Raw genomic sequence first — 11,291 nt, forward strand, 5'->3', positions numbered from 1 at the left:
CCCGGCCACCCTCTACCAGTATCAATACCAAATCAAGTAATTAACTTGCAAACCCACTGAAGATATGAGATAAAGGCCAGGAAAGAGAAGAAGAATGTCTGGTCGAAATCGAGCTCTTTAATAACTCTGTTTTTTGGAGGGAAGAACAGAATTAGAATATATGTAAATTGAAGGGGGAATCACTGCTATCAGCTGCAGCAGGACATTACGCGGAATCAGCGGCGACGAACGAATATGTGTACCGGACCAGGATTCGAACCCTGGGCCTCCTGCTTACTAGGCAGGTGCGGTAACCATTGCGCCATCCGGGACACTGCGTTATCGCAGCTGCACGGACTGTCTCGCTACTCCTCGAGGCCGATCCACGCTCCAATCGAGCACCACCTATCCGCAGTTCCTGCCCATTGTATTCGAGCGACCTCTGAGTAGCGAACAGGAGTATAATGGACAAGGACTGTGTATAGTTCACGCTCCGTGGAAGTGTGGATTGGCTTTGAGGCGTACCGAGGTAGTCCGCGCAGTTGCGCTAACGCTGTGTCGTGGATGGCGCAATGGTTACCGCACCTGCCGAGTAAGCAGGAGGTCCCGGGTTCGACTCCCGGTCCAGTGCAGATTTTCGTCCGTCGCCGCTGATTCCGCTTGATGTCCCACTGCCGCTGATAGCAGTGATCTCCCTTTAATTTACATATAGTGTTCCACAGCTACTGGATTTACGTGATGTCTGTTCTTTCGAAGGAACAGACACTGTGCTTTCAAGTAAAGAATGAGAATAAACTGATAGGCACTTGAACTGCGTTCCCCTAGATTATGAGGACTGCGTCTTAACCAACCCCCAGGCTCGTTCGGTATTTTTAATTGCAGAGATACAGAGAATTTATTACTGGTGTTAATGTTCTTGTTAATGTTGTCATGTCCGCAGCTCGCGGTCTTGCGGTAGAATTCTCGCTTCTCGCGCACGGGGTCCCCTGTTCGATTCCCAGCGGGGTCGGGGATTTTTCCCTGCCTTGAGATGACTGGGTGGTGTTGTGTCGTCTTCATCATTATCATTCATCACCAAAACGGTCGGAGGAAGGCTATGGCAAACCACCTCCGCTAGGACCTTGTCTCGTACAGCGGTGCGGGTCCTCCGCATCGTCCCCTACGCTCCTTGGAGTATGGGACATCATCATCATCATCATCACTATTGTCGTACAGATGAAAGTCATTTCACCTATCGTACTTTTTTTCTTAGCTTGTCACATGTGCTCAATAAATAGTCATTTTATGATGTTAATAGACAGTCAAAAAATATGCCCCTCAAGGATTGTGTTCAGTAGTACTAGAGTAAAATATGTGGGGCTGCGCTGTTAGTGATTCATTTGTCACGGTCATTGGTGATCAGGTGGTGCTCGGGAGGAGTGTCTGTGCGTCCTCTGTGTTGACTTTGTAGGCAGTTTCGCTCTAGGGTACAACCATGCCCCACAGACAAGCCATTTGAATTAGATCGTATTATGGGCCTGCGGGAAGCTGGATGGAGGTATCGACAGATTGATGCACAAGTTGACCACAATATATCCGTATTTTATCGCTGCTTTCAGCTGATGTCTGTGGACTACTTGACAGGTGTGCTGTTTGAGGCTTTCCCGGAGCTGCATCTGCTTGATAGGTTCCCGGAAATTACGCCGGATAATATTGTAGAAACCGCACAATATTATCCGGCGTAATTCCCGGGAACCTGTCAAGCACGTACTTGATAGGTGTCATGTAATTTTGGTATCTGAATCGATTGTGAGCGAGCAGCGATGTTGTAAAGCTGTATCGCAGAAGTTAAGTTAGTATCTCTGATGTGCGAGAGGGCGCAATGGGGCAGACGATGTTAAGCTGTGGCAGAGTGAGGAAGCAATGGCAGTATTATGTTTCAAAGCTGAAGTCCCAATTCATCAATTTGTTCAATCAATATGATTATATCAAGACTGCAACGGAAACTGATTTGCGAAGGAAGAAGTCTACTGAAATGTCAGGTAAATATTATGATGTTACTTTTTTTCACTATTGTTGCGTCAACGCACTAACTTGGTTATTGTTTTGAGAGTTGGTAGATTTAAGAGAAGTTGGATGTTAAGAAGTTCATTAAATTTAAAATCTGCCTTGAGCACTTTTTCACAGTGTGCAAAAAACTTAGTTTTGTCATTTATGTGCCTATTTCATTTTTTTACCACCCTTTCCCTTACAATTTTTAGGGGATCATGGAACCAAGTGTGTTCGAAAAACAGCTCGATTTGCAATTAACAGAGAAGTCATTGCACATCTCGAGTGTCCCTGTGTAGATTCACTAATTTGCAGCTTTAGCACACAGGCGCGCAAGACAAAGCAGTACTACAATAAGTTATCCAGATTTGCGTAGAGTAAAGGACAAAATATTTTGATTTTAATTTTTATTCAATCAGGGCCAACTTATGTCATTCAGAGATAGTTTTGTGATCAATGTTGCAAAACCAATTACTCTAGGTTTTATGTTAAAGTTCATTATTTAGGTAGTTTACACTGTTCAAAATTCTTGCAGTCAGATTGATAACTTTTGCAGTATGGAATACTTCAATTTTCATTACGACAATCAAATATTATTACAGTGCAGCTTTGCTTTCACATTACGACAGTCAAGTTTCATTGCGACAGTTCATTTATTATTACAGCTCAGAGCTTACTATCAGCAACAGTACTTCAGTCATATTTTTTAATTATATTAGATAAAACTTTCACTAATAACAATTATTTAAAAAAGGACTTTAATTATACAGGGTGGTCCACTGATAGTGACCGGGCCAAATATCTCACGAAATAAGCATCAAACGAAAAAAGTACAAAGAATAAAACTCGTCTACCTTGAAGGGGAAAAGCAGAGGGCGCTATGGTTGGCCCGCTAGATGGCGCTGTCATAGGTCAGACGGATGTCAACTGGTTTTTTTTTAAATGGGAACCCCCACTTTCATTACATATTCGTGTAGCACGTAAAGAAATATGAATGTTTTAGTTGGACCACTTTTTTCGCTTTGTGATAGATGGTGCTGTAATAGTCACAAAAGTACGTGGTATCACGTAACATTCCGCCAGTGCGGACGGTATTTGCTTCGTGATACATTACCCGTGTTAAAATGGACCGTTTATACCAATTGCGGAAAAGGTCGATATCGTGTTGATGTATGGCTATTGTGATCAAAATACCCAACGGGCGTGTGCTATGTATGCTGCTTGGTATCCTGGACGACATCAACCAAGTGTCCGGACCGTTCGCCGGATAGTTAAGTTATTTAAGGAAACAGGAAGTGTTCAGCCACATGTGAAACGTCAACCACGACCTACAACAAATGATGATGCCCAAGTAGGTGTTTTAGCTGCTGTCGCGGCTAATCCGCACACCAGTAGCAGACAAATTGCGCGACAATCGGGAATCTCAAAAACGTCGGTGTTGAGAATGTTACATCAACATCGACTGCACCCGTACCATATTTCTATGCACCAGGAATTGCATGGCGACGACTTTGAACGTCGTGTATAGTTGTGCCACTGGGCACAAGAGAAATTACGGGACAATGACAAATTTTTTGCACGCGTTATATGTAGCGACGTAGCGTCATTCACCAACAGCGGTAACGTAAATCGGCATAATATGCACTATTAGGCAACGGAAAATCCACGATGGCTGTAACAAGTGGAACATCAGCGACATTGGCCCGTTAATGTATGGTGCGGCATTTTCGGAAGAAGGATAATTGGCCACCATTTTATCGATGACAATCTAAATGGTGCAACATATGCTGATTTCCTACGTAATGTTCTACCGATGTTACTACAAGATGTTTCACTGCATGACAGAATGGCGATGTACTTCCAACATGATGGATGTCCGGCACATAGCTCGCGTGTGGTTGATGCGGTATTGAATAGCATATTTCATGACAGATGGATTGGTCGTCGAAGCACCATACCATGGCCAGCACGTGCACCGGATCTGACGTCCCCGGATTTGTCTCTGTGGGGAAAGTTGAAGGATATTTGCTATCGTGGTCAACCGACAACGCCTGTCAACATGCGTCAGCGCATTGTCAATGCTTGTGCGAACATTACGGAAGGCGAACTACTCGCTGCTGAGAGGAATGTCGTTACACGTATTGCCAAACGCATTGAGGTTGACGGACATCATTTTGAGCATTTATTGCATTAATGTGGTATTTACAGGTAATCGCGCTGTAACAGCATGCGTTCCCAGAAATGATAAGTTAACAAAGGTATACGTATGACATTGGAACAACCGAAATAAAATGTTCAAACGTACCTACGTTCTGTATTTTAATTTAAAAAACCTACGTGTTACCAACTGTCCGTCTAAAATTGTGAGCCATATGTTTGTGACTATTACAGCGCCATCTATCACAAAGCGAAAAAAGTGGTTCAACTAAAACATTCATATTTCTTTATGTACTACACGAATATGTAATAAAAAATGGGGGTTCCTCTTTAAAAAAAAAAAAAAAACGCAGTTGATATCCGTTTGACGTATAGCAGCGCCATCTAGCGGGCCAACCATAGCGCCATCTGGTTTCCCCCTTCAAGCTAGACAAGTTTTGTTCTTTGTAGTTTTTTCGTGTGACGCTTATTTCGTGAGATATTTGGCCCGGTGACGATCAATGGACCACCTTGTATATTAATATTATTTATTTAAAGAGAACTTGCACACTCTCACACCTGTAGACTTTGTTCTGGGCGTCCGTGTAGTACATACGCACGTCAAGATCAACACATTGTGCGAGCAGCAGTGGCCTATCGAACATCGCCCAGGGGAGAAATCCGGGCACGTTTTGCTTCTGCTGTGTCACCAAGTACCACTGGCAACCGTCTGTTTGCAGCAGGACTAAGACCTCGTGTATCTCTGGCGAGGCTACCACTGATGCACCACGTGTTACGTTTTTCCAGTCGTCTAGGGTCCAACCGATATGATGAACCCAGAAGAGGAAGTGCTGTTAGCAGACGCACTCGCGTCGGTCCTCTGCTGCCATAGCCCGTTAACATCAGATTTCGCCACACTGTCCAAACTGATATGTTCGTCGTAAGCTCCACATTAATTTCTGATGTTATTTCACACAGCGTTAGCACTGGAAAGTCTACGCAAACGCCACTGCTCTCCGTCGTTAAGTGAAAGCCGCCGGCTTCTGTGTGCCGGCACCGTAATGCCTGAATTTTGGTATTCTCGGCACACTCTCGAGAATGTGGATCTCGGAATGTTCAATTCCCTAACGATTTCCGAAACGGAACGTCCCAAGCGTCTAGCTCCAACTACCATTTCACGTTCAAAATCTGTTAGTTCCCGTCGTGCGGCCATAATCACGTCGGAAACCTTTTCACAGGAATCACGTGAGTGCAAATGACAGCTCCGCCAAATGCACTGACTTTTTATGCCTCGTGTACGCGATGCCTTCGCCATATATACAAGTCCATATCGCCGTCCCATGGCAGCAATAAAAGCAGTATTGTAATAAAGTTTACCATTAAAATTATAAAGTTCACTGAAAACATTTTTGTCCACTTCAATAAATTTTTCCATATTCTTATCGCCCTACTAGAACCACCACTTCGAATTTTTCAGTTTTTATATAAAAATTATTACCTGAAGGATCAGACTCCCCATCATACACGTTTTTGGCCATTTAAGAGCAGCTTTTGAAAATGTTGCCAGGTTTTCAGGATTCTGGACCATTGCGCGCCGGGTGGATTAGATATGGAGCCGTCGTGCCTACCCTAAACCAGGAAGCGGCGAGGTAAACGCGCGGTTATCCTGGTGGGTGGTCTGCCTATAATAGTGATTCACTAAATATACCCATCTGTGTTTCCTTTGAAGAACCTCGTCTTCCTTCGAAAGATTTCTATTAGATTCACCGACATTGTCCGTTACACTTTCGAACAGTCTGCAGTTACAGCAAGTCATTAAGGTCCTGATGGTGAATCTCTGATTTCCTGCGATAAGGGGACTTCCTTTTCGGATGAACTGCACCTACCCAGAACTCTTCAAACATTCCTAAGCCTCGCAGTCGCTTTTCACGCTACTAATGTTGTGGGGAAAGTGAACCAAAGACTGCGATTTATTAGCAAAACACTTAGAAGATGCAGCAGATCAACTACAGAGACCGACTACATTACGAGTGTCCGCCGTCTGCTAGAGTCCTGTTGAGTGGTATAGGATCCTCACCAGATAGGATTTTCGGAGGACCTCGAAAGAGTTCAATAAAGGGCAGAAATAGAGGACAGAGCGTCACGGGTTAGATGAGTAAGTTGGGGTGCCCAGTGTTAAAACAAAGGCGCTTTTCGTGGCGGAGAGATCTTTTCACGAAATTTCAATTACCATCTTTCTCTTCTGAATGTGAAAATATTTTATTGTCGCCAACCTACAAAGGAAAAGATGATCATCGTAACAAAGTAAGAGAAATCAGAGATCGTATGGAAGGACTTAAGTGCTCGTTTTTTCCCGCGGGCGGCTCGAGAGAGGAACGAAAGATAAATAGCTTGAAGGTGGTTCAATGAACCCTCTGGAAGGCACTTCATTGTCAATTTCAGAATAATCATGAAGTGATAGATCTAGATGATTTAATATATTCGTACGGCTTCATAGTGCTTCGTAATCTTCACCCCATATATGCAACCGATATTAACCCCTAAATTCTTACACGAATTGATATACACTATTAGCCATTAAAATTGCTACAGACGCGAAATTTAACCGACAGGAAGAAGATGCTGTGATATGCAAATGATTAGCTATTCAGAGCACTCACACATGGTTGACGCCGGTGGCGACCCCTACAACGTGCTGACATGAGGAAAGTTTCCAACGGATTTCTCATACACAAACAGCAGTTGACCGGCGTTACCTGGTGAAACGTTGTTGTGATGCCTCGTGTAAGGAGGAGAAATGCATACCATCACATTTCCGACTTTGATAAAGGTCGAATTGTAGCCTATCGCAATTGCGGTTTAACGTATCGCGACATTGCTGCTCGCGTTGGTCGAGATCCAATGACTGTTAGCAGAATATGGAATCGGTGGGTTCAGGCGGGTAACAAGGAACACCGTGCTGTATCCCAACGGCCTCGTATCACTAGCAGTCGAGATGACAGGCATCTTATGCGCATGGCTGTAACGGATCGTGCAGCCACGTCTTGATCCCTAAGTCAACAGATGGGGACGTTTGCAAGACAACAACCATCTGCACGAACAGTTCGATGACGTTTGCAGCAGCAAGACTATCAGCTCGGAGACCATCGCTGCGGTTACCCTTGACGCTGCATCACAGACAGGAGCGCCTGCGATGGTGTACTCAGCGACGAACCTGGATGCACAAATGGCAAAACGTCATTTTTGCAGATGAATCCAGGTTCTGGTTACAGCATCATGATGGTCGCATCCGTGTTTGGCAACATCACAGTGAATGCACATTTGAAGCGTGTATTCGTCATTGTCATACTGGCGTATCACCCAGAATGATGGTATGGGATGCCATTGTTTACACGTCTCGGTCACCTCTTGTTTGCATTGACGGCACTTTGAACAGTGGACGTTACATTTCAGATGTGTTACGACCCCTGGCTCTACCCTTCATTCGATCCCTGCGAAACCCTACATTTCAGCAGGATAATGCACGGCCGCATGTTGCAGGTCGTGCACGGGCCTTTCTGGATACAGAATATGTTCGACTGCTGCCCTGGCCAGCACATTCTCCACATCTCTGACCAATAGAAAACGTCTGGTCATGGGTGGCCGAGCAACTGGCTCATTACAATACACCAGTCACTACTCTTGATGAACTGTATTATCGTGTTGAAGCTGCATGGGCAGCTGTACCTGTACACGCCATCCAAGCTCTGTTTGACTCAATGCCCAGGCGTATCAAGGCCGTTATTACGGCCAGAGATGGTTGTTCTGGGTACTGATTTCTCAGGATCTATGCACCCAAATTGCGTGAAAAGATAATCACATGTCAGTTCTATTATAATATATTTGTCCAATGAAAAATGAAATGTCGTGTGACGAGGGCCTCCCGTCGGGTAGACCGTTCGCCTGCTGCAAGTCTTTCGATGTGACGCCACTTCGGCGACTTGCGCGTCGATGGGGATGAAATGATGATGATTAGGACAACACAACACCCAGTCCCTGAGCGGAGAAAATCTCCGACCCAGCCGGCCGTTTATCATCTGCATTTCTTCTTGGTGTAGCAATTTTAATGGCCAGTAGTGTGAATATAGTAATAGAAGCAGTATTGTAATAAAGTTTACCATTAAAATTATAAAGTTCACCGAAAACATTTTTGTTCACTTCAATAAATTATTCAAATTCTTTTCGACCTATTAGAACCACCATTTTGAATTTTTCAATTTTGATATAAAAATTATTACCAGAAGGATCAGAAACCCCATTATAGCCATTTTTGGCCATTTAGGAGCAGCTTTTGAAAATGTGGTCAGGTTTCCAGGATTCTGGCCTATTGTGCGCCGGGTGGACTAGATCTGAAGCCGTCGTGCCTACCCTAAACCAGGAAGCAGCGAGCTAAAGCGCTCGGTTGTCCTGGTGGGTGGTCTGCCTATAATAGTGATTCACTACATATATCCATCTGTGTTTCCCTAGAAGAAACTCATCATCCTTCGAAAGATTTCTATTAGGTTCCCCGACATTGTCCGTTACACTTTCGTATAGTCTACAGTTACAGCAAGTCATTTAGGTCCTAATGGTGAATCTCTGAACTCCTGCGATAAGTGGACTTCCTTTTCGGATGAACTGCACCTATCCAGAACTCTTAAAACATTTCTAAGCCTCGCAGTAGCTTTCCACGCTACTAATGTTGTGGGGAAAGTGAACCAAAGACTGCGATTTATTAGCAAAACACTTAGAAATGCAGCAGATCAACTAAAGAGACTGCCTACATTACGAGTGTCCCCCGTCTGCTAGAGTCCTGTTGAGTGGTATGGGATCCTCACCAGATGGGATTTTCGGAGGACCTTGAAAGAGGTCAATAAAGGGCGGAAATAGAGGAGAGAGCGTCACGGCTTAGATGAGTGAGTTGGGGTGCCCAGCGTTAAAACAAAGGCGTTTTTCGTTGCGGAGAGATCTTTTCACGAAATTTCAGTTACCAACTTTCTCTTTTGAATGTGAAAATTTTGTACTGTCGCCAACCTACAAAGGAAAAGATGATCATCGTAAAAAGTAAGAGAAATCAGAGCTCTTATGGAAAGACTTAAGTGTTCGTTTTTTCCCGTGGGCGGTTCGAGAGAGGAACGAAAGATAAATAGCTTGAAGGTGGTTCAATGAACCCTCTGGAAGGCACTTAATTGTGAATTTCAGAATAATCACGCAGAGGTATATCTGTATGATTTAATACTGGGTGATCAAAAAGTCAGTATAAATCTGAAAACTGAATAAATCACGGAATAATGTAGATAGAGAGGTACAAATTTACATACATGATTGGAATGACATGGGGTTTTATTAGAACGAAAAAAATACAAAAGTTCAAAAAATGTCCGACAGATGGCGCTTCATCTGATCAGAATAGTAATAATTAGCATAACAAAGTAAGACAAAGCAAAGATGACGTTCTTTACTGGAAATGCTCAATATGTCGACCATCATTCCTCAACAATAGCTGTAGTCGAGGAATAATGTTGTGAACAGCACTGTAAAACATGTCCAGAGTTATGGTGAGGCATAGGCGTCGGATGTTGTCTTTGAGCATCCCTAGATATGTCGGTCGATCACAATACACTTGCGACTTCAGGTAACCCCAAAGCCAATAATCGCACAGACTGAGGTCTGGGGACCTGGGAGGCCAAGCATGACGAAAGTGGCGGCTGAGCACACGACCATCACCAAACGACGCGCGCAAGAAATCTTTCAAGCGTCTAGCAATTTTTTTGGGGGTTCTAATAGAGCCCCATGTCATTCCAAGCATGTGTGTCATTTTTTACCTCTCTATCTACATTATTCCGTGGTTTATTAAGTTTTCAAATTTATACTGACTTTTTGATCACCCGGTATATTCGTACGGTTTCATAGCGCTTCGTAATATTCACACCATATATGCAAACAATATTAATCCCTAAATTCTTAAGCGAATTAATATAATTGAGAAGACAGGAGATTTTGTCATAGTAGCTGCTTTCATTCTAATTTCGTAGATTATAGTTTACACACATATGCAGAACTTAACGATGATAGTAACTTTTTTCATAATGTGTCGCTGTCAAGTAACATAGCTCGATGATAGACCATACACAGGAAGAACTTCTATAATACAGTACACAAGGTAACTGAATGAAGTACTCAATGAGACGAACAGAAGTGACACTTTTATTCGAAGACAGTAGTTACACTGAACTCACCGCGATTTATGATGGTTCCTAGGACAAAAAAAGTGTTCAAATCCGTATGAATTCGTAAGGGACCAAACTGCTGATGTCATCGTTCTCGCCCGAGGGAGGACTCGAACCTTCGGAGCGGCCGCGCAATCCGTGACATGGCGCCTCTAACCGCACAGCCACTCCGCGTGGCTTCCCAGGACATTAGCCTATTAAACGCGGGACATGGTTCTTAATAGAGTTTGTGATTACCACGGACGGCTCTGCATCCTCTGCAACGCTCTCCCATACTGGCCACAAGGTGATAAGGAGTTCTTGTGGCAGGGTGTTCCACTCTCCACCAGGGTGATTGACAATTGTCAGATGGTCGTTGGTGCATGAGGGCGTGCTGCATTACGTCTCGCCAACGCATCCCACACGTGTCCAAGCGGATTTGCGAGGGGAGTTTGAAAAGTCGTCGAAAAAATAAAAACTACTTACGTGTCTGGGGTAAACCTGTTTTTATTTTTCGACATAGTCTCCTTTCAGACTTAAACACTTCATGCAACGCTGTTCTAATTTGTTGATCCTTCCGAATAATAGGAATTGTTCAAGTTTGCAAAATAGCTATTAGTTGCTGCAATCACCTACTCGTGAGAATAAATCTTTGTACCACCAGCCATTTCTTCAAATTGGGGAACAAATAGTTGTCCGAGGGAGCCACGTCTGGAGAATAGGGGGGATGTGAAAAGAGTTGGAATCCTATTTCCATTAATTTTGCGACCACAACTGCTGAGATGTGTGCTGTTGTGGTGGAAAAGGACTTCCTTGCGGTCCAATCGCCGGCGTTTTTCTTGCAGCTCGGTTTTCAAACGGTCCAATAACGATGAATAATATTCACCTGTAGTAGTTTTACCCTTTTCCATATAGTCGATG

General features: G+C 43.9%; 1 non-coding gene across 1 annotated transcript; it reads right to left on the reverse strand.

The window, feature by feature from the left end:
• Positions 1-237: 237 nt before the first annotated feature.
• Trnat-agu (transfer RNA threonine (anticodon AGU)) lies at positions 238-312 on the reverse strand. The gene has a single exon. It is a non-coding gene; the product is annotated as a tRNA-Thr (tRNA).
• Between the last annotated feature and the right edge of the window lie 10,979 nt (positions 313-11,291).

This window comes from Schistocerca serialis, chromosome 2, assembly GCF_023864345.2.
Source record: "Schistocerca serialis cubense isolate TAMUIC-IGC-003099 chromosome 2, iqSchSeri2.2, whole genome shotgun sequence".
Lineage (NCBI taxonomy): Eukaryota > Metazoa > Arthropoda > Insecta > Orthoptera > Acrididae > Schistocerca > Schistocerca serialis.